The sequence below is a fragment of the Artemia sp. Qi Xiang Cuo genome, chromosome 12 (genome assembly GCF_049724085.1).
Source record: "Artemia sp. Qi Xiang Cuo chromosome 12, ASM4972408v1, whole genome shotgun sequence".
Lineage (NCBI taxonomy): Eukaryota > Metazoa > Arthropoda > Branchiopoda > Anostraca > Artemiidae > Artemia > Artemia sp. Qi Xiang Cuo.
This window is the reverse complement of record NC_142805.1, coordinates 10,516,429-10,542,394: the sequence shown is the minus strand read 5'-3', so window position 1 is coordinate 10,542,394 and position 25,966 is coordinate 10,516,429.

Sequence of the window (25,966 nt, the reverse complement as noted above, 5' to 3'; positions counted from 1 at the left end):
GACGTTGTAGTCTTGGTAAAGTCTTTTATTCTCTTGTTTTTTCATTTTTGGTTTAATAGAGTTCTTTATTTTTTTTGGAAACTTATTTTGTGCAAAAATTTTTTGTGATTAATTTCTTGTAGTTTTATATTTAAATGGTTTTTTTAATGGAGAAAAATTGAGAATCTTCTGAAGTTAAAAAGACATCCCTTCAATAAGAACCTTAAATACCCCCTGGGCATAAACTATGACCCTTGCCCCTAATCTCTGGGGTCTGTTTCAACCCTAAAAGCCTTGTTATATGATATTTAGACTATTTTGAATAGAAGGGGCATCTCAAAATTTCTATTAGACGCACTTTAGGACAATACGACGTGTGGGTAGGGTGGAGAGGGTAGCTGCCCTCTGATCACTGACTCTTACTAGATCCCTCTGATCTGAAAAAAATACATTGTGCCAACATCGTTCTTTACTTAGGCACTGCTTCTGGGCTGCCTATGATTTTATTTTTTTTTTGTTGTGGATGTATTGAAAAAAAAAAGATACATATAGTTTTCAATAAAACGCACAGTACATAACAGGTTTAAGTCTTTATGGTTTGGAACAGGAGAACGAGGCAGTAGCCAAACTCCTCTTAGTAGTGATTTTTGTTGACAATATAAAAATAAAACAGACTATAAACATAATATTTCTTAAAGAACAATTTTTGCAGTAGAAGCAGTAAGCAATAGCGGTGTCTGCTTTGACAATAAACTTGTCAAACACGCAAAGGTTTTTTTTGTAGCTATATGAAAGCTTCTCATTCTAATATTAAGTAACCCTTGTGTTTCAGGAGACAACGTTAGAAAATTTGGGACAACAATTAAAAATAGTCAAACTTTAGCGTAAAGAGCAACGTATCAAGGAGGAGCGAAACCTCCTCATACGAAAATAATTTTTGTTAGTTTTATGTTATAACGTTGATCCTTACTTTCAGTTGATAAACATTCTTTTTATTTTAATTTGTTTTCTGATCGTTTTTCTAATAATTCTTGTAAATTTTCAATAATACATTAAAATTAAAGTAAAATAAAACAGTTTTTTGTAACAAAAATTAAAGTGAAATAAACCCTTAAACTGCTGAGCTTCCTGGAATTAATGTTCATTATTTTCAACAGTTCCTTATAGTTATACGGACTATTATATTGATTTCACACTTTTTGTCGTTGATGTTTTGAAAAACAAAAGCACGCTGTTTGAGATACATATAGTTTTCAATAAAACGGAAAGGACATAACATACCTTAGACTTTTATGGTTTGGGAAGGGAGAAAGGGGCAGTAGCCAAACTCCTATTGGTAGTAATTTTTGTTGACCATATAAAATTAGGGGGGCAAAAGTATTTCTGTCCCCCAGCGCTCAATTCTCCCCGGGACCGTCCCCGGAGCCCCCCCCGGGCAACTGCCTTGGGTTACACCCCTTACCGTGTTGGTTTAAGGGATATCAGACCAAGAGAGTGCATTTCAATGCCAAAATAGTCAACAAAATTTGGAGATAGCTATTATCTTCAAAATAGATGAAAGGCCCAATAACTGTCTTTTGAGATAAAATGACCCCCTACAGCCCCTGGAGGTAAGTTTTTAAGTTATAAAAAATGTCCTTTGTTTTATTTGTTATTGGGAAGTGTGCATACACATATGCTGATTATTATTCCTTAAAATTTTAATTATTTTTATTTCTTAAAATTATAAAAGTGAAAACATTAAAAAAAATTTCAGTAAAGTACAAATTACATTCTAACTTTTAGAAAGCATAGAGTTTAGAGCCCTACTTAGGTTAATTTCTGCTCGTGATGAGTGTGACTTGTTTAAATTTTTGTTTGTTTTGGGTTTCATTTACTTATTGATACTGATATATGGAAGTTGTATGCTTGGTAGATTATTTTATTCTATTCTTTTTTCATTTTTTGTTTAATGGAGTTCTTTATTTTTTTTGGAAACTTATTTTGTGCAAAAAGTTTTTGTGATTAATTTTTTTCTCTTTATATTGACATAGTTTTTTTAAGGGAGAAAGATTGAGCATCTTCTGAAGTGAAACAGTCATCTTTTCCATAAGAACCTTAAATACCCCCTGGGCATGAACTTTGACCCTTGCCCCTAGTCTCTAGGGTCTGTTTCAACCCTAAAAGCCTTGTTATATGATATTGGGACTATTTTGAATAGAATGTGTATCTGAAAATTTCTAGTAGACGCACTTTAGGACAATACGACGTGTGGGTAGGGTGTAGAGGGTAGCTGCCCTCTGATCACTGACTCTTACTAGATCCCTCTGATCTGAAAAAAAAATACATTGTGCCAACATTGTTCTTTACTTAGGCACCGCTTCTGCGCTGCCTATGATTTTATTTTTTTTTGTTGTCGATGTTTTGAAAAACAAAAGATACATATAGTTTTCAATAAAACGGAAAGTACATAACAGGCTTAAGTCTTTTATGGTTTGGGAAAGGAGAAAGGGGCAGTAGCCAAACTCCTCTTAGTAGTAATTTTTGTTGACAATATAAAAATAAACCAGACTATGCACATAATATTTTTTCAAGAACAATTGTTGCAGTAGAAGCACTAAACAATAGCGGTGTCTGCTTTGACAATAAACTTGTCAAACACTCAAATGTTTTTTTTTTAGATATATAAAATCTTCTCATTCTAATATTAATTAACACTTGTGTTTCAGGAGACAACGTTAGAAAATTTGGGACAACAATTAAAAATAGTCAAACTTTAGCGTAAAGAGCAATGTATCAAGGAGGAGTGAAACCTCCTCATACGAAAATAATTTCTGTTAGTTTTATTTTATAACGTTGATCCTTACTTTCAGTTGAAAAACATTCTTTTTTTTTAATTTGTTTTCTGATCATTTTTCTAATAATCTACTGCTACTACTACTAACAACTCATCGTAGCACCAAGCCGCCTGAGGCCAACACAGCTACGCATGCTCGTCCTCCACCCCAATCTATTCCAGGGCTATTTTTTTACATCCGCCCACGAAGATCCCATTTTCTTTAAATCTTTCTTTATGACGTCCTCCCACCCCAGACGGGGACGACCTGCTTTCCGTTTAGCCCTAGATGGTTGGCCGAAAAGAACAATCTTCGGCAATCTGTCATCTTTCATCCGCACAACATGCCCCAACCACCTCAACCTTTCTTTCATTATAGACCTAGAAAGCGGTATTGAACCACATTTTTCATATAGTCAATTGTTTGAAATACGGTCAGTCAGCCAGGTACCCAGAACAATCCTTAAGCAATTTCTCTGGAAATCATCTAGTAAAGCTTTATCCACTTTTTGGACCGTCCTTGCTTCAGAGCCATATTTGACCACTGTCATCACTGTAGCTTCTAAGATTCTAATATTGGTTTGTAGACTTATCTTCCTATTCTTCCAGACTTTTTTTAATTGTGAAAAAACACCCTGAGCCTTGGCTATGCTATTTTTAACATCTTCACTGCTCCCACCATCTTTACTAATAATACTACCAAGATAAGTGAAACTGCCCACCTGATCAACCTTTTCAATACCCAAAATCACCTTTTCATCGTCACTTATTCCTAGCCTTACTGACTTAGTCTTCCTAACATTAATTTTCAAACTAATACTAGCACCCTGAACTCGCAAAACCTCTAAAACTTCATTCATTTTGCCCACACTTTCATCTAGGATACTTAAATCCTCAGCATAATCCAAGGCCAGGAGACTTTTTCCTCCCCATTTTATTCCCTGGTCTCCCATTGCCTTTCCTGTGCTTCTTAATACAAAAACCATCAAAATAATCCATATAAAGAGAGATAGAACACAAAACTGCGTAACTCCTGATTTAATACAAAACCAGCTGCTAACCTAATTTCCTACCTTAACCACAGCAGTGTTAGTCTCGTACATAGCACTATTCACTTCAATGTATTTGTCTGGTATACCATACAAAGATAAAACCTTTACTAAAGCTCCTCTATCAACAGAATCGAACGATTGCTCATAATCTATAAAACTAAGGACCAAAGGAGTTTGAAAACTTAGACACTTCTCGATTATTAACCTAAGAGTGAAAATTTGGTCAACACATCCTCTACCTTTTCTAAAACCGCACTGCTCTTCTCTTAAAACTTTGTCTACGGCATCTCTCAGTCTAAAAAGTATCATATTACTAAGCAATTTGCTACCTACAGAGACCAGACTAATGCCTCGATAATTACCACACTCACTTTTATCACCTTTCTTATAAAGTGGCTTAATTAATGCTGGTAAATTTTCAATAATACATTAAAATTGCAGTAAAATAAAACAGTTTTTTGCAATAAAAATTACAGTGAAATAAACACTTAAACCGCTGAGCTTCCTGGAATTAATTTTTATTATTTTCAATAGTTCCTTACAGTTATACGGACTTTTATATTGATTTTACACTTTTTGTCGTTGATGTTTTGAAAAACAAAAGCACGCTGTTCGAGATACATATAGTTTTCAATAAAACGGAAAGGACATAACATACCTTAGACTTTTATGGTTTTGGAAGGGAGAAAGGGGCAGTAGCCAAACTCCTATTGGTAGTAATTTTTGTTGACCATATAAAATTAGGAGGAAAAAAGTATTTTTGTCCACCATTTATACAGTCTCCCAGTGACCGTCCTATGAGCCCCCCCCTGAAAACGGCTGTGGGGTGCACCCCATACCGGATTGGGGGGTGGGCTCTCAGACCAAGAGAGAGCCTTTCAATGCCCAAATAGTCAACACAATTTGGAGATATTTTCTTCAAAATAGTTGAAAGGCCCACTAACTGTCTTTTGAGATAAAATGACCCCCTACAGCCCCTGGAGGTAAGCTTTTAAGCTATAAAAAATGTATTTTGTTTTATCTGTTATTGGGAAGTATGCATACATTTTTCGGCTGGGGCAGGGAGGACGAATTTTCTGCCGGGAGAATTTTCAATGGAGAGGAAAGCTTCCAGGGGGTGAAATTTTCAGAAGAAATTTTAAACTGGGTGAATTTGCTAGAATTCATGTACGAAATTTCTTTATATGTCTTGCTTTCTCTTTACCGATTAAATTTTCGCGTCGAGATGTTAAGGGTGATTGTCCGGGGTAAATTCCGGGGTTAAATTAACCATATCAGATAGAAAAAATGTTTGTGGAAAACTGGTTAGTGTTTACTCAGTCACAAATTAGAACTTATATTTTCCTTATTATGGATCACTATCTATTGATGGCAGCCAAAAATGGGGCAACAAATATTTTTCCATGGTTTTTCTCTATTCTGCTCTCTTTCCTTTGGTTTCTTTATAATTACTTTATAGTCCCAAACTTCCAGGCGGGCCATGCCCCCCTGCCTCCTCTTGTCGGTGCCCATGTTTAAAATACCTGTCAACACTCTCTAAACTTGAACCTCAAAACTTTGAAGATTTTTCAACCTCAACCGTTGAAGGTTCTTTCCCTCAGAAAATACCCCCACCCCCTGCCGCAGCTCATTGGTCTACAAACACTTTCGACTTATAAAAACAAGTACTTGAACTCTCAATTTCCGATCTAATGAGCACCCTCTGAAGCTTTTGCGACCATGAGGCATAGGTGTGGATGAGGAAGGGATAGTTCTTTCCTATACGAAATAAATTCTGCTCATTTTGGGGTTTAATGTTAATCTTTACTTTCATATCAACAGAGTACACCAGAATACGTCCCATATATCATAAGGGAGAACATATCTATTGGACATTTTTTTTTATTATTTCGTTTCCGTTGCACCCCCCCCCCCAAAAAAAAAATATTCACCGGCATTTTTACTTCATTTGGATAACTTGGCTCCAGCTTTACCGCCACCACTCCCCTCCCCCTTCCCAGGATTTTGAAGAAATTACGGCACGGTCAAAACCCCTATGCATTCCAGAGGCCAGAACATACTTTGCACTTTACTGAATTAAATTTGAAAAAAACTTGTTTATTAGATTTTCGACTATGTTGAACAAAATGGCTATCTCAGAATTTTAATTGGGTAGCTCTTTATGTTATTTTATTATGTTCATGGCCGTATATTTGGTTTTAAAATACGCTTTTCTATCTATCTATCTAATATGCAGGATAATTAAACCAAACACATTTTGCATGAAGACCCGCTATACTTTAACCCCCCCCCCGCTAATATTCAAATATATAGCCCAAATTTATTTCTAAAGTAACGAAGAAACTAACGAAAAAACTGGTGTATTCTCAAATATTACACAGCGTAAACTTGAGGGAGTGGCGTATAAGACACAAGTATCAAAATTCCTTTCCCCTACGGAAATTAAAAAAAATAAAACTCAAATAAAACCCTTAACTTTTGAAATTCTTCTTTTTCACGGGGGGTATTTTCCATGGGGGGGGGGGGAATTTTGTTTTAATTATTTGGTGAGCCAAAATCAAAACCTGCATTAATTCAAAAACGTTCAAAAATAAAATAAAAAAACAAGTTTTTTAATTGAAAGTAAGGAGCGACATGAAAACTTAAAACGAACAAGAAATTACTCCATATATGAAAGGGGCTGTCCCATCCTCAACGTCTCTCTCTCTAATTACGCTAAAGTTTGACTCTTTATTAAAACTATATTTATAAAAAACATAACTTTTTCGCGCCCCGAGCTATAGTTGGAGGAGGGGAACTCCCCATTAATATTATTAAAAAAATATGTCCGTTATATTTTTTAATTTTGCAAATTACATTAAACAAAAAAAACTTTTTTTTTTTATTATAACTTTTTTACTAATATGTAACCCCCGTACCTCTACCCACCTAAAAACTGACTCATTCCCCTCCCTCATTATAGCTGTTGCGTAAACACACATTGCCAAGCACAGTTTAATTTCATTACAAATAAAGCGAATCAACTTGATTGAATCTAGTCCTGCCTTCGTGTGCCATTACTTCTTTTACAACTGGAGAATCTAAATTATAGTTATTCATATTTTTAAACTGGAGCTTTAAACCGACCCGGAAGGGTTATCATTGAAGATGTCTCGTATAAATAGCAGGACATGCAGCTCTCGTGCTTTTTTTTTGGGGGGGGGGGCCCTATTTAAAAAAATTTTAACAATTTATAATTATTTTTTGGGTTTGTTTTGACACAAATACTTTCTGACAATTATATAATTATAAAAAAAGATAAATCGAAATAATTTACTTATTATGTTGATTCCCAATATATTAGTTTAATTAAATTTAATCTTACCCATCATAAGCTACGGGTCAGAGATAATTTTCCTGAAAATGTGGGAGAGACCGTCTTGAAGTCATATAATTTTAGTGAAAACCACACCATCAGATTGAAACTGTAGATGTTTCAAGCTCATATCTGCAAAAATGTGGAATTTTGCAATTTTTACCAGAAGAAAAATCACAGATGCGTGTTTATTTGGCTTTTTGTTGTTGTTTTTTTTCCAGGGGTGATCTTATCGACCTTGTAGGCCTAGAACGTAAGGATAGGGCTCGTTCTAATGGAAATGAAAAGTTCTTGTACCTTTTTTGTCTATATATAAAAATAGAGAACATAGAAATACTGATCTTTTTTTCTGCGCTTACAAAAGTACTGTTTTCATATAACTTTACAGTTTCATGAAATGTAATTAAACAAATAGGAAAGGGTTTTCATCTAAAATAAGGAGCAAGTTTAAAACTTAAAACAAATATAACACCTTTTCAACACCTTGCTCATTAAACAAAAGTATTTGTTTTTTGCGGAGGTTATATGGGAGGATCTTTCCATGAAGGAAGTTTTCATTGGAAAGGAGCATTGCTGTGAAGGGGGTGCCGCATTTCACAGCATTATTAAAGAAAAAGATCAGAAATTAAATAAAAAAACAAGTTTTCCAACTGAAAGTAAGGATCACCATCAAAACCCAAAACGGACAGACAATAGTACGTATATGATTTGGTTCAACCCCTAGTCAATACTTCGCTCTTCAAGCCAAAGAATTTTTAGTACTTTCATAAGAGCTATTTATTGTAATTAACGGCCTTTGTGATTAAGTAAACATTTTTAAAGAATTGGAACAAAATTCGAACTTTAGCTTAAAGAGCAAGGTATTGAATAGGGGGGGAACCCCTAATATACGTATTAAAAATCAATGAATATAGAAGTTCGGTACGTAAGTTAATTCGTAAGTTACGTACATTTATTAATAATCCAAACGTTCGTAAATAAAATTAAACAAGTTTTGAAAAATCAATTTAATAAAAAAAAGCAAAATTAAGAGACAAATTTTGTTTTAATTATTCATGTGCGGTGAGCCAAAATCAAAACCTGCATTAATTAAAAAACGTTCAAAAAATAAATAAAAAAACGTTTTTTTAACTTAAAGTATGTAACTTCGAATGAGCTCTCTCTTGATTTTATAGGGCCAATGGGTCGGTACGATTACCCCTGAAAAAAAAATAAACACGCCTCCGTGATCTTTCTTCTGGCAAAAAATACAAAGTTGCAGATTTTTGCAGATATGAGCTTGAAACATATGTAACAGGGCTTTCTGATACGCTAAATCTGACGGTGTGCTTTTCATTAAAATTATTTCACTTGTAGGGGATGTTTCCCCCCTCTTTCAAAAATCAGGCAAATTTTCTCAGGCTCGTAGCCTTTTATGAGTAATACTAAACTTAATAAAATTTATATATTTAGAATTAGCATTATAAGCCCATTCTTTTGATACATTTATTGACATCAAAACTCAGTTTTTAAAAGTTTCGATTACTATTGAGCCGTATCACTTGTTTTTTTTATTGTTTTTTTTTATTACGCATATGTTATTACGTATATAAGGGGGTTCTCCCCTTAGTCAATACCACGCTCTTTACGAGAAAGTTAAAATTTTGTTTAAATCACAAATCGCTGAATCACAAAGGCTGTTTAATTAGAATAGATAGCTCTTTTGAAAGCACTATAAAAAACTGTAGCGTGAAGAGCGAGGTATTGACTTGGGGATGATCCCACTCATATACGTAATAATTTCTGTTCGTTTTAAGTTCTTATGTTGCTTCTTACTTTCAGTTGAAAAAACTTGTTTTTTTTTAATTTAATTTCTGATCGTTTTTAAATAATGCTGGAAATCCGGCGCCCCCTTCATAGAACTGTCCCTTTCCCCAAGGAAACATCTTCCACGGAAATATTGGCCCGAGGAACCCCCGCCTCCGGCCCCCCCCCCCCACCCGCAAATAATACTTCCTGAACAAGGCTGTAAACTTCATAATAACCAAATCAAAATCTAAACAATGGGCAAAGTTCATAAATTGCAGCCCTTCCCTTGGGAACAGTGGGGAATTAAGTCATCTTAAAAGACATATTTATTGGATTTTCGACTATGTTGAAGAAAATGGTTATCTCAGATTTTTAATTGGGTAACTTCGGGGAAAAAATGAGCGTGGGAGGGGGCCAAGTTGCCCTCCAATTTTTTTCGTCACTTCAAAAGGGCACTAGAACTTTTAATTTCCATTCAAATGAGCCCATTTACGATATTCTAGGATTACTGGATCGATACGATCACCCCTGGTGAAATAAAAAAATAAATAAATAAAATAAACACGCATCCGTGATCTTTCTTCTTATTAGATAAAAAAAAACAAGTTTTTTAAACTGAAAGTAAGGAGCGACATTAAAACTTAAAACGAACAGAAATTATTCCGTATATGAAAGGGGCTGTCCCCTCCTCAACGCCTCGCTCTTTACGCTAAAGTTTGACTCTGGGTCACAACTTTATTTTTTAAAATAATAAAAAAATTTAGCGTAAAGTGCGAGGCGTTGAGGAGGGGACAGCCCCTTTCATATACGGAATAATTTCTGTTCGTTTTAAGTTTTAATGTCGCTCCTCACTTTCAGTTTAAAAAACTTGTTTTTTTTATTTAATTTCTGATCGTTTTTCAGTTAATACAGCTTTTATTTGCATAAAAATTTTACTTTTCTTTTGCTAAATTGATGTCTTTACAAATTAAATTACGTAACTAACTTCTATATTCGTATATTTTTCTTCTGGCAAAAAATACAAAGTTGCAGATTTTGGCAGATATGAGCTTGAAACCAATGTAATAGGGTTTGCTGATACACTGAATCTGACGGTGTGATTTTCATTAAAATTCTTTCACTTGTAAGGGATGTTTCCCCCCTCTTTAAAAAATCGAGTAAATTTTCTCAGGCTCGTAGCCTTTGATGAGTAATACTAAACTTAATAAGATTTATATATTTAGGATCAGCATTAAATAACACATTCTTTTGATACATTTATTGACATCAAAATTTCGTTTTTAAAAGTTTCGATTACTATTGAGCCGTATCGCTTGTTTTTTTATTGTTTTTTTTTATTAAGTATATGTTATTACTTATATGAAGGGGTTATCCCCATAGTAAAAACCACGCACTTTACGTTAAAAGTTAAAAAATTTGATTAAAAAACCCCTGAATCACAAACGCCGATTAATTAGAATATATAGCTCTTTTTAAATAAATAAAAAAAATTTGTAGATTAAAGAGCTAGGTATTGACTTGGGGGAGAACTCCCTCACATACGTTATAAGTTCTGTTCGTTTTAAGTTCTAATATTCCTTCTTACATTTCAGTTGAAAAATCTTGTTTTTTTTACTTAACTTATGATCGTTTCTTAAATAATTCTTGGAAATCCGGCGCCCCCTTCATCGCAATTTCCCTTACCCCAACGAAACATCCTCCACGGCACTATTCTACAGAGTACTCCCCTCCTCTAGCCCCCCCCCCTCCAGAAAAAATCCTTCCTGAAAATGGTTGTATACTTCCCAATAACCAATAAATAATGCTGGCAAGTCCGGCGCCCCCTTCATGGCAATTTCCCTTCCCCCCTGAAAACTTCCGTCATGGAAAGCCCCGTCCCTCTCGGCCCCGCCCCGCTCCTGCCCCCCCCGCCCAGCAAAAATCTCCGCGTAAACAGTCTGTATGCGTCCCACTAACCACTACTATATGTTAACAGGGAGTATAGTTCATAACTTTCAGCCCCCCCCCTGGGGATTGTGGGGGATCAAGTCATCCTAAAAGACATTGTTATAATATTTTTGACCATGCTGAACAAAATGGCTATCTCAAATTTTTATCCGGCGACTCTGGGAAAAAATGAACGTGAGAAGGGGCCTAGTTACCCTTCAATTTTTTTGGTCACTTAAAAAGGGTACTCGAACTTTTAATTTCCGTTCAAATGAGCCCTCCCGCGATATACTGGGTCGATACGATCACCCCTGGGAAAAAGAAAAAAAAAAAAAAAACAAATAAAAACCCAACCGTGATATTTATTCTGGCAAAAAATGGAAAATTCCACATTTTTGTAGATAGGAGCTTGAAACCTCTACAGTAGGGGTCTCTGATACGCTGAATATGATGGTGTGATTTTCATTAAGGTTCTATAACTTTTAGGGGTCTTTCCCCCTTTTTTTGAAAATCAGCCAAATTTTCTCAGGCGCGTAACTTTTGATGGGTAAAACTAAACTTGATGAAACTTATATACTTGAAATCAGAATTAAAATTTGATTCTTTTGATGTATCTATTGGTATCAAAAACCCGTTTTTTAGAGTTTCGGTTATAATTGAGCCGGGTTGCTCCTTACTTACAGTTCGTTACCACGAACTGTTTGAGATATTTTTTGGGTTAAGAGAATAAGATTTTTGCGTCTCATATGAGCATATGCTATGCTTTACCCCCACCCCCTCCCCTAAAAAAAAAAAAAAAAGCCCAATTTTTTTTATAAAAAAATAAATAATTAAAAAAATAATTACAAGAATTTTAAACTTCTAATATTCCAATTTCTGTGGTATACACAAAATTTGACTCGCTTATAAGATATGTTAATCGTTTTAGTTCTAGATTTCAAAAGAATATTGTCCCAGTCTTTATCTATGAAAGAACAGGTTAAAACACCCTAAAGGCAATAAGATAAACGATGCCAGAAGAAACGCATGGGAACAGAGTTATCTTTTAAGATAATTCTGTCCCAAATGACTTCCACTAATTTTCGCTGCAAAGAGCGAGGCGTTGAGGAGGGGACAGCCCCTTTCATATACAGAATAATTTCTGTTCGATTTAAGTTTTAACGTCGTTCCTTATTCTCATTTAAAAAAGCTTGTTTTTTTATTTATTTATTTAGGGACAGGTGAAATAATTCCCTAAGCCTAAAGGCACATTTCTATTGAGCTAGCAAAATATGCCACAAATACGTCTGGACATTCGAAGCTGTCCGCTAAATTTACCCCCTTGGAAAATACCCCCATCCCCCGGTGAAAAATACCCCCCAAAGAAAACACCCCCCTCCCCGTAAGTAAACCGTGGAAAAAAACCCCCCCTCTGTGGAAAAATAAGTCTTTCAAAATTTGGGAATTTTATGACTTTTGTTTTTTATTTTCCGTGGGAGGAAGAAATTTTGGTACTTGCACAAATGCGTCTGGACATTCGAAGCTGTCCGCTAAATTTACCCCCCCCCCTGGAAAATACCCCCATCCCCCGGAGAAAAATATCCCCCAGAAAATACCCCCCACAGAAAACACCCCCTCCCCGTAAGTGACCAGCGGAAAAAGACCCCCCCCCCGCTGTGGAAAAATAAGTCTTTCAAAATTTGGGAATTTTATATGACTTTTGTATTAAAAATAATTTGCATATTAATTTTACTTTTTTTTATTAAATGGCTTTTTCAAAACTTGTTTGATTTTATTTACGAACATTTTGATTAGTAATAAATATATGTAACTTACGAATTAACTTACGTAACGAACTTCTGTATTCATTGATTTTTAATACGTATATTAGGGGGTTTGCCCCCTGGTCAATACCTTGCTCTTTAAGCTAGAGTTCAAATTTTGTTCAAATTCTTTAAAAATGACTCCTTAATCTCAAAGACCGTTAATTAGAATAAAAAGCTTTTATGAAAGTACTAAAATTCTTTGCCTTGAAGAGCGAGGTATTGACTAGGGGAAAAACTTGTTTTTTTTTAAATATAATTTCTGATCTTTTTCTTTAATAATGCTTGGAAATGCGGCGCCCCCCACCTTGCAATGTCCCTTCCCCAATGAAAAATTACGGCTTGTAAATATCCTCCCATATACCCCCCGACCCCCCCCCCTTCCCACCTACCACAAAAAATCCCCCTTAAAACGTCTGTATACTTACCAATAACCAATACTATATGTTAACATTTGGTAAATTTCAAAACTTTCAGCCCTCTCCCCCGGGATTCCTGGGGATTAAGTCATCCTAAACGACATAGTTATCATATTTTTGACCAGGCTGAACAAAATGGCTATCTCAAAATTTTGATCAGGTGACTTTGGGAAAAAATGAGCCTGGGAGGGGGCCTAGTTGCCCTCCATTTTTTTGTCACTTAAGAGGTTGCTAGAACTTTTAACTTCTGTTCAAATGAGCCCTCCCATGAAATTCTAGGACCAATGGGTCGATACGATTGCCCCTGGAAAAAAAAAAATAAACACGCACCCGTGATCTTTCTTCTGGCAAAAAATGCAAAATTCCACATTTTTGTAGACAGGTGCCTGAAGCCTCTACAGTAGGGTTTCTGATACGCTGACTATGATGTTGTGATTTTTATTAAGCTTATATAGCTTTTAGGTGGTCTGTCTCCCTTTTTTCAAAAATCAGCCAAATTTTCTCAGGCTCTTAACTTTTGATGGGTAAAACTAAACTTGATGAAACTTATGTACTTGAAATCAGAATTAAAATTTGATTCTTTTGATGTATCTATTGGTATCAAAAATCCGTTTTTTAGAGTTTCGGTTATCATTGAGCCGGGTCGCTCCTTACTTACAGTTCGTTACCACGAACTGTTTGATATATATTTTGGGTTCAGAGAATAGGATATTTGCGTCTCATATGCCATCTTCTATTCAAAGTACAAACTCTATAACTCGTAATTAGCAGACCCATATATACGATCGATATTGGCAAAAGCCAAAACAAGAGACATTCAAGTTTTGTGATAAAAACCAGTTTTTTGACATGATGCCTATACATGCCACATTTCGATAGAGTCGTGGTTGGTTTAGAATCGGCATATCATCACCTTCGTATTAGCTTAAGAAACAAAACAAGTCTTGTGACGTCAGCTCTTAAACATGCCCCTTTTCGACAAGAATTCATTTTTGTTTCTATGGGGCATGGCCGCATAAAACCTGTTTCAAACATGCCACAAAGCGGCTGATCCTGTTTTCGACCGACCCCATTATTATGTTGTAAGATTATTTGTTTATATGATAGTATTCCCGGGACATAGCAAATTAAAGGTGTTGCCAAAATCTTTAGCATCTAGAGTATGGAATGCATTCGGAGAAAAACAAAAATAGCCACAAATTTTATTTCCTGAATTAAAAAAAAAAAAATACCTGGATCTTCAACTGAATGAAGCGCCACTCAAGATGACACCTAAGGATAAATAATAGTTGAAAATGTTTACTATAGGAACTAATAAATGTTCTGTCTCACAAATTAGGCCAGTGCCTCTATATCCCATTCCCCTATTTTCCTCTTATCTTCCATTGGTGCCAGCGACCACGCCTGCATCTGCTATAACTTGTTGCCTAGTCAACGAACAAACAATTGTGCTAAGCGAACTTACACCGACAACAGCAAAATCAGGGAGATAACACGGGCAGTAGAATAGCAGTTCATAGCAGACTATGAAGATAACTCGGCATGGAACATCCAAGACAACCCAAAGAGGTTCTGGAAATACGTATCCGCTAAGGATAAGAATCGACGAACTATGTCATTCCTGCTCAACCTTAAAGGGAAACAGCTGGAAGATCCAGAGGACATTGCAAGTTTGCTAAAAAACACATTTACATCCAACTACTCAGTGGACCCCACGGAAAAGCCACAATGCCGTTCCCCAGGGTGGTCGAGAACCCAATGCAAAAAATTTACGTCACAATGGACGAGACTATGAAAATGCTGATTAAAATAGACCCTAACAAAGCTAAAGGCCCAGATGGTATACATCCCTGGCTCCTTAAAGAACTTGCAGATATAGTAGCCGAGCCGCTCTGTTTGCTAGTTAAGCTGTCTCTTCAGACTAACATCTTACCTGCAGATTAGCGGACAACCATAATTACTCTGATATTAAAGAAAGGATTTAAAACCAAGCCTTAGAATTATTAACCACTTAGTCAGACCTCGGTTGTGGCCAAACTTATTGAAGGGAGAGTCAATGATGCAATTATAGCGTATATGACCAAGAACGGCCTTCTTTTTGGTGGTCAGCATGGATTCAGGAAAGGACTGTCTATCGAAACAAATCTAATACTAGCTTATGAATCTATAATTGATCTTCTGGAGCAGAGTTTTTCAGTCGACAGGTTACTCTTGGATCAAACTAAGGCCTTTAATAAAATGTCTCACCGCTACCTGATGATCAATCTGTCCGTATATCAGATAGACAATGATATTACCCAGTGGAATCACAGCTTCCTATCTGACAGAATCCAGATTTTCACTGTATATAATGAGAGAGGTGACCTCATCTAATACAGACCAGTCCAGTTAAGAGTGGTGTCCCAAAAGGGACCAAACTAGGCCCAACACTGTTTAACTTCTACGCAAATGACGCTCCTGAGGTGGTCAAGAATGGCTTGGAACTGAATGCAGACGATTTCAAACTCTTTGGTCCAGCCGCCACAACAGAAAATTTCTTTTCTGTACAAAAAGATCTCAACAACGTCTGTCTGTTGGCAACAGCCAGGACATTTGAGTTTAACCCATGCAAATGCAAAGTCCTGCATCTGGGTCCAAGCCATCCCTGCATTAGTTATCACATGATAGACTCTGCAGGTACCAATATGCCCATTCAGAGTGCCGAGGAAGAGTGTGATCTTGATGTTATCATTGACGATAAGCTTAAATTCCATAGTTACTGTCAGAATCAAGCAGCTACGGCAAAGAAGGTCCCCAGTTTGATCAAGCGTTCAGTGAAAAGTCGCCATCCGAGTGTTATCAAGAAGCTTTACACAGCCATTATTCGTCCCCATCTTGAGTTTGGCATGTCAGTTGCCAACCCGCACTTTAAGTGTGACATTGAGATACTTGAGAAGGTCCAGGGTAGACAACCAAGATCCCTTTTGCCAAAAAACAAATTTTCACACAAGCAACATATAGAAGACCCTGACCTGCCTACCCTGACGTTCAGTAGAAAGAGAGGAGATGTCATCTTTGCATTTAAGATGATGACTAGTGATACCATAAGCCCGTTTTCAATCACAGTGAATACACCTAAACACAATGAAATCCCATAAGACTGCATCAAAAATTTAGCAGAAAGCGTGAGAAGCTCAACTTCTTCACCAATCACGTTGTTCCACTGTAGAATTCACTCAGCAAAGCTACTGTGTTGGCCAAATCAGTTGACAGCCTCATGATTGGTATTGACCGTGATTGGAGCAGCACGTCAGTGAAGACGCAGTGGGAGGAACCAGTATCATCCAGCAGGGTCTACTAGGTGCCAACCACCCCTTTTAGCCCCAAAAATTCCCGGCCGGCAATACATCTAGTGATACCCAGCGAGAAAACCAAACTGTTTTGTATATATGTTAATAGTGATGAACCACTCAAAACCTGTGACATGAAACTTTGTTAACTGTCCTGCTGTTATGTTAACTTTTGTTATGAACTGTATTAACTGTCCTGTATATATATACATAGTGATGATCCACTCAAGAACTGTGACATGAAGATTATTGAGTCAACGCTACCTTGTGACATCTGCATGCTCTTGAACCTTAGTCACTAGAAGATGAGATTTAAGGTAAATTAAGGTAATTTTAGGTAATGCTCTAACAACTACTGCTACTACGTAAGCTCAGCGTATTATGATGAAGCCAAAGAAAGATTTAGGCATATGTTGAACCAAATCAAAACGAAATCTGAGCATGTAGACTTTTAACAAGGTGATAAAGAAATACCTCAAGAACGGTTTTAAATTATAAAGTTAGACCTATTAAGGGCAAAATGATTTGGTTCTATGCGAAAAGCCTATGGCTTCCTCCTTTATTGGATAAGATAATATTTTGAACTAGCCAAAAGAAACTATGTATATACGATACATGTGACAATACAGCCAGTGACGCTAAGGGTATTAGGGTGAAACTTATAGGGAGTTTCAATTAAACAGAAAATCTATATGCTTGCAAGTTTTCAAAAGGACATAGGAGCAATACCATGGACATCGCTACTCTACAATGGCAAGCAATATCATTGGAACTTTTAAAAGAGCTAATTTGACTGGGAATTAAAAGTTCTAGTGCCCCTTTTCAGAAAGGGCACTAGTAAAAAAAGACGGCAAGTGGCCCACCTCCCAGACTCATTCATTTGCCAAACACATATTCAATCAAAATTTTTAAACAGAAATTTTGTTCAGCATGGTGGAACGGACTAGCAACTTTGTTTCTAGGGATATTGGGTATGTAAACCCACAATAGTTTTGAAATTTACCCATAATGCTTTAAAACTAAATAAAAAGGCACAGTGTGTTTGGTAGCCGAAAATACACTTCAGCAATATCTCGAGAAAATATGGGACTATTAAGTTGAAGCTTTAAGGGCTACTACTTTTAGTACTTCCACTCTTACAAGTTAACTAAATCAAAAGAGTTTAAATGTATTCAGGTTGTCAAAAATGATAGATAGAACTTTTGAGAATAGTATTGAATTTTTTTTTGTGGATACCTTGAGGATGTATAAGCAAATATAAACAACACTATTTGTTACAGGATTAAAAATTGTAGAAAAAGTTTTCCAATATACAAATAGTAAGCCAATTTATAGATTTTTCTAGAAAAGACCGAAAATATATAATTATTTTCCATGAAAAAGACCGTGTCAATACAAAACGAACAGAAAGTAATTAAACAGAAATTCCCACAAAAGAAGTGTTTCAAAGAAAAGTAAAGAGCTCCATTAAACTAAAAATGGGGAGAAATATTACACGACAGGATAATTGATTAGAAATTAACAAGAAAGAATATGCTTATTTTGAATAAATTATTTGATAATTTATATATTATGCAATTTTTGAACTGTTTACACACAGGGTTTGTCATTAGGAAAGAAAAAAATGCCCCTACCTGGTTATGCCCCCAAACAGTAAGGGTCTAAATGTAAAACTTCAGTGAATGTTGAGGGATATTTTGAACTAAAACTATTATGTACATCCTGGTTGTATGGAAGGAGTACGGTTTAGAAAATCATTAATTAAAGAAAAAATGTGAGCATAATTTGATCAAATATTGATAATAAAGAACAGGCTTTAGCAAGGTGGGGAAAGGAGTTCAAAACACTGATCTGATCTCGATTACAGCCTATTTTTAATTTTGGTTAGAGGAAGAAAAGAGCTCCATTAAGCTGAGAGTGGGTAGATATATTACACGTGAGGATAATTGATAAGACATTGACAAGAAAGAATAAGCTTATTATGGATAAATTATTTGATAATTTATATATTATGCAATTTTTGGAAGGCTTACATACAGGATTTGTCATTGGGAAGCAAAAAAAATGGCCCTACCTGGTTGTGCCAATAAACATTAAGGGTGTAAATTTTGAACTAAATCAAAAACTATTATGTACATTCTGGTTGTATGGAAGGAGTAAAACTTAGAAATAATTAATTAAAGAAAAACGTGAGAATAATTGATAAAATATTGACAAAAAAAACACGCTTACTTTGGGACAAATTATCTGGCAATTTAAAAATTATGCAATTTTTTGATTGTTTATGCACAAGAATTATTGAGAACTGGAGGAATGTTTCAACCAAGATGTGTCCCAAAAGATTAAGAGTGCCTGTGTGAAAATTTAGTAAATTTTGAGGGATATTTTGAACTAAATCAAAAGACACTATGTTCATCCTGTTTCAAAAAAGGTGTATCTGCAATACCTATAGGATTCAACTTGAAACTTTAAGGCTCCCGACTACAGCTATTTCTAAAACAGCTGCTCATCAATGTGACCACAACTACTTCCAATTTTGATCAGTTTTAATTGGGACTGATTTGATATAATTTTGAAGGGGCTGTCAGTCAACATCAAAAGATATTATTTGCATACCGGTAGTTAAAAATGTTTTTCAGAAATAGCTATGGAAAAGTTGAGGGCACTAAGTTGAAACTTTCAAGGCTTGCTAAAAGGGATGCTGGAAAGTGATTGACAGGAAGGGAGTAACAACCTTCCTTGTTCTGTTTAGACCATCCACCCCTGGTGAACGTTAATCAAAATTTTGGAAATGCCAGTTTTTTTTAATATAGTCGAAAAATCAACTATCTACTAGCCCTGTAAGCCAATAGTCGAGAAAAAAAATCGGGAAAAAATAGGGTCAGTAGCCAATATTATTTGTGGGCTTGTTTGTTGAGTATGAATCCATTTAGTCAACAAATTTATGAATTCTACAGTGGTAAGCTTTCTCCAAGGAAAATTCTCCAAGAACGTTTTCCCCTGAAGAAAATTCCCCCCCCTTTCGTGAAACTTTTTTTTGGATGCGGGGAGAGACACCAGCCCACAAATTTCACTTTCTATCTAATCGGAGAGGTGAAACTTAAGTGTCAGTTTTTTACCCTAAATCTTTCAGTAGTTTGAACAGACTATGCTATTTCGACAATCTAGACAGTAGTATGTTACCTACCATTTCTGGGACTTTATGTTCCTTCCGGTATATTTGTCCCACTTTACGTTCCTTGACACCTTTCCAGTGCATGTTATTCTACGACGCCCCCATACAAACAGGTTTTTTCTGTTAATTTTGGGGGTCATCAAACTCTTTGTCAAGAGGAACGAGTATAACTTGATTAGTGATTAGGATTTGAATAAAAGGAATGGTTTTCTTTACAATTCATATTAGTAAGAGACTTGAATTCAAAGAGAATAGTTTTTTTTTTGAGAGGATATTAGTGGAGAAAAAAAAAAAAATTCCAGAGCATGTACTTATGGATTTGGGTGGATTATGTTCCTTCCTCTGCTATTCTAAGGGTTTATGTTCCCTCCCATGTTATTCTAAGGGTTTATATTCCCTCCCATGCTATTTTAAGGGCTTATGTTCCCTCCCATAATATTCTAAGGGTTTATGTTCCTTCCTATGCTATTCTATGAGCTTATGTTCCTTCTTATGCTATTATAAGGGCTTATGTTCCCTCCCACGCTATTATAAGGGCTTATGTTCCCCCCCATGCTATTCTAGGAGATTATGTTCCTTCCTATACTATACTAAGGGATTCTGCTCCCTCCCATGCTATTTTAAGGGTTTATGTTCCCTCCCATGCTATTATAAGGGTTTATGTTCCCTTCCATGCTATTCTATAGCGCTATGTTCCATCCATGGGGGGGGGGTATGTTTTTCATGGGGACCGGGTCTTATCAACCGATTCGAGCGGGTAAAACAGCACCGGGGTAAAGTCAAATGCAGTGTTCTTGGACATGAACTCATTGTACCCCTCGGCAATGTCAAACTACTCTTTGCCGTGTGGGACCTATCAATGGCTTGAGAATCCTTGTGAGTTCCCCGACATTACCACCGTCGAGGACAATGGGCCACAAGGATGGTTCTTTGAAGTTGACGGTCACATTTCGCTGGTGCTTCACGACTCAGTCAAAGATTTTGTCTTTCCCTGTATCAATGGGTCCGTGAGCAGGGACTCTCTGAGCCCCTACAATCGATCATTGGTTGAGGATATGGGGATGCACTGGACTCCCTCCAAACAGAAACTGATTGCTGATTTGGACCCTAAGGAGAATATCGTTGTTCACCATGTGCTTTGGTTAAGAATGCCTCACGGGTAATTAAAGAATGGGGTGCTTTCATCAACAATACAAAGAATAAGCTCAGTTCAGCATGGTCGAAAAAATACAATAAATATTTCTTTTAGGATAACATAGTCCCTCACAATCCCTCGGGTGAAGGTCTGCAAGTTATGAACTTGGCCCAATGTTTACATGAAGTATTAGTTATTGGAGTATACAGAAGTTTTAAGGGGGAATTTTGTCTGGTAGTTGGGAGTGGGTGAATCGGAGGGTTACGTGGGGAGGATTTGTCTTTCCCTGTATCAATGGGCCCGTGAGCAGGGACTCTCTGAGCCCCTACAATCGATCATTGGTTGAGGATATGGGGATGCACTGGACTCCCTCCAAACAGAAACTGATTGCTGATTTGGACTCTAAGGAGAATATCGTTGTTCACCATGTGCTTTGGTTAAGAATGTCTCACGGGTAATTAAAGAATGGGGTGCTTGCATCAACAATACAAAGAATAAGCTCAGTTCAGCATGGTCGAAAAAATACAATAAATGTTTCTTTGAGGATAACTTAATCCCCCACAATCCCTCGGGTGAAGGTCTGCAAGTTATGAACTTGGCCCCATGTTTACATAAAGTCTTGGTTATGGGAGAAGACAGAAGGAGTAAGGGGGAATGTGGACGGAGAGGTGGGGGTTGGTGAGTCGGAAGGTTACTCTATGACCTTTCTAAAATTCTCAATACTCTAAGGTTCAAACGCAAGAACTTATTGATTTTCTTTAATTTATATAAAAATATCTAATCTATCATGATGAAAACCACAAAGTAATGTATATTTTTTACATGTTCTACACTTATATGTTGATTCATATCGATGTATATCTCTCCATATCAAAAACCAGTTCCGCAGCAGCTTACACCAATAGCATCTGTCGTCTTTGACCATATCGTCAGGGTTATGGGGATAGTACAATACTTCTTCAGGTTTCATTACAGAACTCTGAAAGTAAACGTATATTGAATTATTAAGAAGTCTATTTCCTTCATATGAATACTTTTCATTTTAAACTTAAAATATGCTAAATTCTTGAGTTTCATTCTAACTTATTTTCTTTAAAAAATTGGAAAAAAAACAACTTCACAATAAAGAGTAACAAGTTAAGGATGAGACAGACTTTTGATCGTTTACATAATTAAATAAATAAAAAAAATTATATATTTGAAATCAGCATAAAAATATGTTTCTATTGATGTATCCATGGATAGAATTTTCATATTTTGAAGCAAGTGTTTTGTATTATGTAGCAAATGTTTTTTAATCTGTGAACTATTTTTTATTCTGTTAGAACTATTTTGGATTTGTCTAAAGTATTTTTGTATTTTGTAAGAACTATTTCCGGATTTTTTCTGAACTTTTAGTATTCCGTAAGAACTGTTTTCGATGTTTTTGCAATTTTTGCTATTTTTGAAAAGTATTTTATATTTTGTAGTAACTATTTTTTATTCTTCTAGAATTATTTTTGATTCGTTTAAATATTTTTTCTATTTTGTAAGAATAATTTTTTTTTTGTAAGAAATATTTTGGATTTTTTATAACTTATTGTATTTTTTAAGAATTATTTATTTTCAGTAAAAATTATTTTTAGAATATGTTTGAACTTTTGTATTCAATTAGAACTATTTGGGATGTTGTTAGAATTTTCATATTTTGAAGCAAGTGTTTAGTATTATGTATCAAATGTTTTTTAATCTGTTAGAACTATTTCGGATTTGTGTAAAGTAGTTTTGTACTTTGTAAGAATAACTTTGGTATTGAAAGAACTATTTTGGATTTTTTTTTAACTTTTGTGTTTCTTTTTTAAATTATTTATTATTTAACAAAACATTTGAGATTTTTTTTTTTTAACTCACATTAAAATTCGATCGTTAAAACTGAAAAAAGTTTTTTAATTTTCAAAATAGTCGTGTTGCTCCTTACTTACCTTCTTATTTGTGGATTCTGAATATGGATATAGACAACATCAAAGTCATCATTTATAGTTGAATAGGACATGGTTGAACAAATCGTCAAACCTACTTGATCTAATGAAGTGGAACAGAAACTCACTAAACTGAAAAGATAAATGTAATAATTAACAATTATTAAGTAGATCATGGCTTAATCTAAATAAAATTGCTTTTTACTACTGATTGCCAAGCAGTAAGAGGAAATTACAATTCTTACTTTTAGTTCAAAAACTCTTTTTTTTATTCAATTTTTGATTGTTTTCCAAATCATACCCAGGCCTAACTGAGATATTATTTGAAGTATCGGTCCCTTAAATCCTTGGGTAATTGCTTTTTAAAATATTTAAATCAGTAATTGCACGTTGATTAATACATCCTATGTTTAAATTTGCAATTTCAATTTTGTATAAAATTTGAATATACGTAAAAAATTGGCGATGAATAGTAACTTTGGAATACTTTGGAATAAATTTCAAAATTCTGAGTTTGGAATAACTTTGGATAAAAAATGGAATTCTATTTTATTCTGTTAGAACTATTTTGGATTTGTGTTAACTATTTTTTATTTTTTAAGAATAATTTATTGTTTTGTAAGAAATAATTTGGATTTCTTACAACTTTTTATATTTTTTAAGAATTATTTCTGTTTCTTAAGAACAATTTAGATTTTGTTTCCACTTTTTATATTCTGTAAGAATTATTTTTGATGTTTTTAGAAATCATTTTGTTTTGTAACAAGTATTTCGAATTTTGCAACAACTATTTTTTATTATTTTAGTATTATTTTGGATTTGTCTAAAATATTTTTTGATTTCGTAAGAATAATTTTAGTTTTTTAAGAACTATTTTCGGATTTTGTTTGAATTTTTTGTATACTGTAAAAACTAATTTCGTTGTTGTTAGAATTTCAATGCTTTGTGACAAGCATTTCATATTTTGAATAAGATATTCTTAACTCTGTTAGAACTAGTTTGGATTTGTGTAAAGGATTTTTTCTATTTTTAAGAATAGTTTTTGTTGTTTAAGAACTATTTTTGATTTTCTTACAACTTTTTGTATTTTGCAAGAATTGTTTCTGCTTTGTAAGAATTATTTTTGGAATATGTTTGAATTTTTTATATGCTATAATAACTATTTGGGATGTTGTTAGAAATTTACTGTCTTGAAGCAAGTATTTGGTATTTTGCACCAAGTATTTTTTTATTCTGTTAGAACTATTGTGTATTTGTGTAAAGTATTGTTGTATTTACTACGAATAATTTTTGTTTTGTAAGAACTATTTTGGATTTCTTAGAACTTTTTTATATTTTTTAAGAATTATTTATGTTTCTTAAGAACAATTTTTATTGTGTTTGAACTTTTTATATTCTGTAAGAACTATTTTTGATGTTTTAAGAAATATTTTTTGTTTTATAACAAGTATTTCAAGTTTTGCAACAACTATTTTTTATTCTGTTAGTACTATTTTGGATTTGTCTAAAATATTTTTGTATTTCGTAAGAATGATTTTTGTTTTTTAAGAACTATTTTTGGAAATTGTTTGAACTTTTTTGTATTCTGTAAGAAGTACATTTGGTGTTTTTAGAATTTTCGTGCTTTGTGACAAGTATTTTATATTTTGCAGAAGCTATTTTTAATTCTGTTAAAACTATTTTGGATTTGTGTAAAGGATTTTTTCTATTTTTAAGAATAGTTTTTGTTGTTTAAGAACTATTTTTTATTTTCTTACAACTTTTTGTATTTTGAAATAATTTTTTCTTCTTTGTAAGAATTATTTTTGGAATAAGTTTGAATTTTTTGTATGCTATAATAACTATTTGGGATGTTGTTAGAAAATTTAGTGTCTTGAAGCAAGTATTTGGTATTTTGCATCAAGTATTTTATATTCTGTTAGAACTAGAACCATTTTGGATTTCTTAGAACTTTTTTATATTTTTTAAGAATCATTTATGTTTCTTAAGAACAATTTTTATTGTGTTTGAACTTTTTATATTCTTTGAGAACTATTTTTGATGTTCTAAGAAATATTTTTCGTTTTATAACAAGTATTTTAAGTTTTGAAAAAAATATTTTTTAGTAGTCGTGTTCTAGGTTCGTGGTTACTCAAATATTTTTGTATTACGTTTGAATGATTTTTGTTTTTTAAGGACTATTTTGTAAATAATACTTACTTTTTTGTATTATTTTGGTAATTCATTCTTATCTTTTGGTCTTTCCTGGCTCCTCTTGAAGTATTTCATATTTTGCATAAGCTATTTTTAATTATGTTAAAACTATGTTGGATTTGTGTAAAGGATTTTTTCTATTTTTAAGAATAGTTTTTGTTGTTTAAGAACTATTTTCGATTTACTTACAACTTTTTGTATTTTGCAAGAATTGTTTCTGCTTTGCAAGAATTATTTTTGGAATAAGTTTGAATTTTTGTATGCTATAATAACTATTTGGGATGTTGTTAGAAATTTTAGTGTCTTGAAGCAAGTGTTTGGTATTTTGCATCAAGTATTTTATATTCTGTTAGAACTATTGTGGATTTGTGTAAAGTATTTTTGGATTTATTAAGAATAATTTTTGTTTTGTAAGAACTATTTTGGATTTCTTAAAACTTTTTGTATTTTTTAAGAATTATTTCTGTTTTGTAATAACTACTTTGTATTTTTTCTGAAATTTTATATTCTGTAAGAACTATTTTTAATGTTGTTAGAAATCTTTTGGTTTTTTAACAAGTATTTTTTATTTTGCAAGAACCTTTTTTTATTCTGTTGGAACTATTTTGGATTTGTCTAAAGTATTTTTGTATTTTGTAAGAACTATTTCAGGATTTTTCTGAACTTTTTGTATTCCGTAATAACTGTTTTCGATGTTTTCGAAATTTTTGCTATTTTTGAAAATTATTTTATATTTTGTAGTAACTATATTTTATTCTGCTAGAATTATTTTGGATTCGTTTAAAATATTTTTTCTATTTTGTAAGAATAATTTTTGTTTTGTAAGAACTATTTTAGATTTTTTAGAACTTCTTGTATTTTGTAAGAATTATTTATGTTCAGTAAAAATTATTTTTAGAATATGTTTGAACTTTTGTATTCAATTAGAACTATTTGGGATGTTGTTAGAATTTTCATATTTTGAAGCAAGTGTTTTGTATTATGTAGCAAATGTTTTTTAATCTGTGAACTATTTTTTATTCTGTTAGAACTATTTTGGA